This window comes from Mus caroli, unplaced genomic scaffold (assembly GCF_978045245.1).
Source record: "Mus caroli unplaced genomic scaffold, Mus_caroli_1 scaffold_6, whole genome shotgun sequence".
In the NCBI taxonomy this organism is placed as follows: Eukaryota; Metazoa; Chordata; class Mammalia; order Rodentia; family Muridae; genus Mus; species Mus caroli.
Window position 1 is genome coordinate 12,437,261 of NW_028227261.1, and position 6,249 is coordinate 12,443,509.

Genomic DNA, 6,249 nt, shown 5'->3' on the forward strand with positions numbered 1-6,249 from the left:
TCTATATTCTTTCATGGACTTTAGGAGGGCCAACATCCTGAGAGAGGCAGCCTGTCCCATACCAACCACAGTTTACCCTCCTTCCTCTCCTCCACATGCCTTCCCTACCCTCCCCCTCCACCAGATCTACTCCTCCTATGTTTCCCTTCAGAAAAAGAGAGGATTTCTAGGGATACCATCTAAACATGGCATATCAAGTTACAACAAGACTAGGTACATCCCTTCATAGTTAGGCTGGATGAGGCAATCCACTCGGAGGAAAATGTTCCCAGAAACAGGTAAAAGAGTGCAAGGGGCCGGACAGTGGTGGCACATGCCTTTAATCTCAGCACTTGGGAGGCAGAGGCAGGCAGATTACTGAATTCGAGGCCATCCAGGTCTACAGAGTGAGTTTCAGGACAACCAGGGCTATACAGAGAAACTCTGTCTAAAAAACCAAAAAAAAAAAAAAAAAAAACCAAAAAACAAACAAACAAACAAACCAAAACTACCAAAACCAAAACCAAAACCAAAAAAAAAAAACAAAACAAAACAAACAAAAAAAAACCCCTCTCAAACCCCAAAACCAAACCAACCAACCAACCACCAACCAACCATACAAACAAAAAACAAAAAGAGTGCAAGGAACCATCCCGGGCTGAGGGCAAGGGTTGGAACCAGTATATTCAAGAGAAGCTAAAGAAGACTCAGACACAGGACACCATTCAGCTTTGTTCCATGTGAGAAGTACAGAAAGGAAGCACATTTATATATGGCTTGATTTATTCTAACAACCCGTGTCTCTTATAGGCTTTATTTATATATAAAGCCATTTTCTCAGAAACTTTATTTATTGATTACACGGTTTTTCAAAATACACTTTCTTTATGTCTTCCTTGATTACATAAGACTATTGAAAGAGCATTTCATGTAAGGTCCCTCTCTTTGAGTCCTGAGCATCTTTCACCTCCCAGGTCTCTGGTACATTCTGGAGGGTTCACCCAACCTTCTATCTCCTGAGGTTGCCTGTTTCCAGCAGCTGAAAGAATCAGATGCAGATATTTGTACCCAATCAATGGACAGAAGCAGTTGACCCCTGTTGTTGAATTAGGGAAAGCTGAAAGAAGCTGAGGAGAAGGGTGATCCTACACTAGGATCAGCAGTCTCAATTAATGCTCTCTTTCTGCTGACCTTCAGGGCTTCAGTCATTTTCCCTCACCAAATACCAGATCAGGTTCTACCCTCACTTCCTCCCATCCACTTTCCCTCTCAGGCCCCTCCCTCCCTTCCCTCTTGTGATTGCTTTCTTCTGTCTCTCAACTGGGTCTGAGGCATCCTCACTGGGCACTTCAGCTTGTTTAGCTTTTTGAGTTCTGTGGACTGTATCTTGGGTATTCTGTACTTTTTTTTTTTTTTGGTTAATATCCACTTATTGCCAGACAGTAGGGAGAAGGACGTTATAGAGACCACCTCCAACAGGAAGACAGGACATCAAATGAGGGATGGGGTTGCCATCCTACTGTCACAACTTTGAATCATAATTGTTCCTGTCTGAAAGAATTACAGGGATGGAAATGGCCAGTGACAGGCCCAAAGTGGGATCTAGCTCAAGGGGAGGTCCCAAGGCCTGACACTATTACGGAGGTTATTGAATGCTCACAAAAAGGGACTTCTCATGACTGTCCTTGAAAGACCCAACAAGCAACTGAAAGAATCAGATGTAGATATTTGCACCCAACCAATGGACAGAAGCAGTTGACCCCCGTTGTTGAATTAAGGAAAGCTGAAAGAAGCTGAGGAGAAGGGTCATCCTACACTAGGACCAGCAGTCTCAATTAATCTGGACCCCTGTGATCTCTCAAACATTGGACCATCAAACAGGCAGCATATACTAGCTGATATGAGGCCCCCAACCTACATACAGAAGAGGATTTCCGAGTCTGTATTCATTCAGAGATGATGCACTTAAGTGGGTGGTGAAGAGGTATGTGATGTGGAACAGTCAGAGGGTGGGTGGGTGGGGAGTAAGCTATAGAGAGTAAAAAATAAATTAATTAATAAAAAAGAATATTGAAAGAGGCACAAAACAAGCAAACAGCAATTTTAAAAGAGCTGAAAAATTGACATTATGATAAAATCAATTTTCTTTTAACTCAGTATCTTCTTCTTTTAGATTGGTGTTATAAAGCCCTTGTGGTTACAGAAGTGCCAACAGGATGATTCCTTTTTTTTTCCTTGTTTAGTGGCACACACATTTAATTCCAGGGAAGCAGATGCAGATGGATCTCTGAAGTTGAGGCCAGCCCGATCCACAGAGTGAGTTCCAGGAAAGCCAAGGCTATGCAAAGAAACCCCAACAGACTGATTCTACTTGAATTTGATCTGTTTCAGTTGGGCACAGAATTCATAGATTAAAAGTTATTTCCTATTACCTGTTGTATCAAACTTGGCTTTCTACAAATGTTCAAATTTCTGACCCTTGTTTAATTTTTCCTTTCTTTCCACATTTTTTTTAAAACTATTTGGCATAAGGTCGCCATCCTCTTTTCTTTGATTTTTAAAATGCTGTACAGGCCCTTGCTTAAGCAAAGGCTGTCTGATCTTTGTTTTTCTATAATATCAGAAAAGTTCTAGTCTGACAAGCATGTTCACAAAGGGAGGCCGTTCACAAAAATTATTTGATTGATAGCTCAGTGTCTGAGAGCCAGGGGTTCAGGTTAGTTGGCTATGTTGTTATTCCTATAGTGGTCCTATCCCCTTAGAGGCCATAAGAGTCCCTAAGCTCCATCCAGTGTTTGGCTGTGGGTGTCTGCATCTGCCTGAGTCAGCTGCTGAGTGGAGCCTCTCAGAGGACAACCATGCTAGACTCCTGTCTCCAAGTATAACAAAGTAGTATCATTAATAGTGTCAGGGGTTAGTGCTTGCCCATTTCATAGGTCTCAAGTTGGGCCAGTTATTGGTTGGCCATTCCCTCAGTCTCTACTCCATCTCCTGTTCCTACATTTCGTTTAGACAGGACAAATTTTGAGTTGAAAGTTTTGTGGGTGGGTTGGTGTTCCTATCACTCCATTGGTGTTCTGCCTGGTGATAAAAGGTGGCCTTTTCAGGTTCCATATCCTCAATGTTGTGAGTCACAGCTGAGGAACCCCCCTTGATTCTTGAGGGCCCCACTTTTCTCAGATCTCTGTCTTATCCTGGAGTTTCCCCCTACCTCCCCACCCCCATCAGTTGTAGATTTTCTTTCATTCTCATTGCCAAAATCATCCCTTCTGTCTCTCCCTACAACTGATCCTGAACCTTCTCCTGCTCCCCTCTTCATCTTCTCTCCCACCTAGTTCTCTTCCTCCATTTATTACCCCTTCTAAGTGATATTCAAGCATTGTTGCTTGTGACTTCCTTCTCGTTTAGCTTATCTGTGGAGTGTAGCATGGGTATCCTGTATATTAAGGCTAATATCCACTTATAAGTGAGTATACACCATACATGTCCTTTTGGAACTAGATTACTTTAGTCAGGATAATATTCCCTTAAGATTCATTTATTTGCCTGCAACATTCATGATACTTTTGTTTTAAATAGCTGAGTAGTATTCCATTGTATAGATATGCTACATTTTCTTTATCCAGTCTTCAGTTGAGGGACATCTAGGTTTTTTTTTTTCTCTCCAGTTTCTGGCTATTACAAATAAAGCTGCTATGAACATAGTTGAGCAAGTGTCTTTTTTGGATGGTCTTCAGGTGGGTCCTGAACAGCTGGAGTGTAGGCTATCCCAAAAAGCTGAATGTGGGATATATTCTTTTAGCTGGGCTGCTTTGTCTGGCCTCAGTGAGAGAGGATATGCCTAGCCTCAGAGAAACTTGATGTGCTCGTGGGTTCCCCAACTGCTCATAGGAGAAGGGTAGGAGGGATGGGGGAAGGCTGTGTGTGTGAGTGGGTATCCTGGAGGAATTCATGAGTAGGATGTAAAGTGACTAAGTAAAAATAAATAAATAAATAGAAAAAAAGATGAAAAATTACTAACAAATGACATCGAAGAATACACCACAAATCATCATTCAACATGATCAAGTAGATTTCATCCCAAGGATGCAGGGGTGGTTCAATATACAAAAATCCATCAATGTAATCCACCATGTAAACAAATTGAATGAAAAATCCACATGATCATCTTGACAGTGAAAAAGCCTTTGACAAAATCCAACACCCCTTCATGTTAAAAGTCTTGAAGAGATCAGTAATACAAGGCGCATACAGAAAGACAATAAAGGTAGTATACAGGAAGCCAATACCGAACATCAAATTATATGTAGAGAAACTTAAAGCAATTCAACTAAAATCTGGGACAAGGCAAGGCTGTTTGCTCTCTCCCTCTATCTTTCATATAGTACTTGCAGTTCTAGGTAAAATAATAATGCAATAAGGAGATCAAGTGGGAACAAATTGGTAAGAAAGAAGTCAAAGTATCTGTATTCCAATGTGATATGATAGTATACAGAAATGAACCATAAAACTCTTCCAAAGAATACCTATAGCTGTTTAAAAAAAAACCTTCAGCAAAGTAGCTGGATGCAAAATTAACTTGAAAAGATCATTTACACATTCCTTATGCAAACACTAATTGGGCTGAAAAAGAAATCAGGAAAACATCACCTTCACAACAACTATGAATATTATAAAACATCTTGATATAACTCTAACCAAGCAAGTCAAAGACCTGTACAACCAGAGCTTCAAGTCTCTGAACAAAGAAATCAAAGAAGATATCAGAATATGGAAAGATCTCCCATGCTCATGGATCAGTGGTTTTACATAGTGAAATGGCCATCTTACCAAAAACAATCCCCATAAAATTTCCAACACATTTTTTTTTATTTTTTGTTAGATATTTTCTTCACTTACATTTCAAATGCTATCCCAAAAGTTCCCCTATACCCTCCCCACTGCCCTGCTCCCCTATCCACTCACTCCCACTTCTTGGCCCTGATGTTCCCCTGTACTGGGGCATATAAAGTTTGCTAGACCAAGGGGCCTCTCTTCCCAAAGATGGCCAACTAGGACATCTTCTGCTACATATGGAGCTAGAGACACGAGTTCTGGAGGTACTGATTAGTTTATATTGTTGTTCCACCTATAGGGTTGCAGACCCCTTTAGCTTCTTGGGTACTTTCTCCAGCTCCTTCTTTAGGGGCCCTGTGTTCCATCCAATAGATGACTGTGCATCCACTTTTGTATTTGCCAGGCACTGGCAAAGCCTCACAGGAGACAGCTATATCAGGGTCCCTTCAGAAAATCTTGCTGGCATATGCAATAGTGCCTGTGTTTGGTGGCTGACTATGGGATGGACCCCGGATGGGGCAGTCTCTGGATGGTCTATCCTTTCGTCTTAGCTCCAAACTTTGTCTCTGCAACTCCTTACATGGTTATTTTATTCCCTATTCTACGGAGGAATGAAGTATCCACGAGTTGGTCTTCCTTCTTGATTTTCTTCTGTTTTGGAAGTTGTATCTTGGGCATTCTAGGTTTCTGGGCAAATATCCACTTATAAGCGAGTGCATATCAAGTGACTTCTTTTGTGATTGGGTTACCTCACTCAGGATGATATCCTCCAGATACATCCATTTGCCCAAGAATTTCATAAATTCATTGTTTTTAGTAGCTGAGTAGTACGCCATTGTGTAAATATACCACATTTTCTGTATCCATTCCTCTTTTGAGGGACATCTGGGTTCTTCTGGCTATTATAAATAGGGCTGCTATGAACATAGTGGAGCATGTGTCCTTATTACCAGTTGGAACATCTTCTGGGTATATGCCTAGGAGAGGTATTGCTGGATCTACCGGTAGTACTATGTCCAGTTTTCTGAGGAAGCGCCAGACTGATTTCCAAAGTGGTTCTACAAGCTTGCAATCCCACCAGCAATGGAGGAGTGTTCCTCTTTCTCCACATCCTCACCAGCATCTGCTCTCCCATGAATTTTTGATCCTAGTCATTATGACTGGTGTGAGGTGGAATCTCAGGGTTGTTTTGATTTGCATTTTCCTGATGATTAAGGATGTTGAACATTTTTTTCAAGTGCTTCTCAGCCCTTTGGTATTCCTCAGGTGAGAATTTTTTGTTTAGCTTTGTACCCCATTTTTTTTATAAGGATATATATTGGATATTAGTCCCCTATCAGATTTAGGATTGGTAAAAATTCTTTCCCAATCTGCTGGTGGCCTTTTTGTCTTATTGACAGTATCTTTTGTGCTACAAAAGCTTTGCAATTTTAT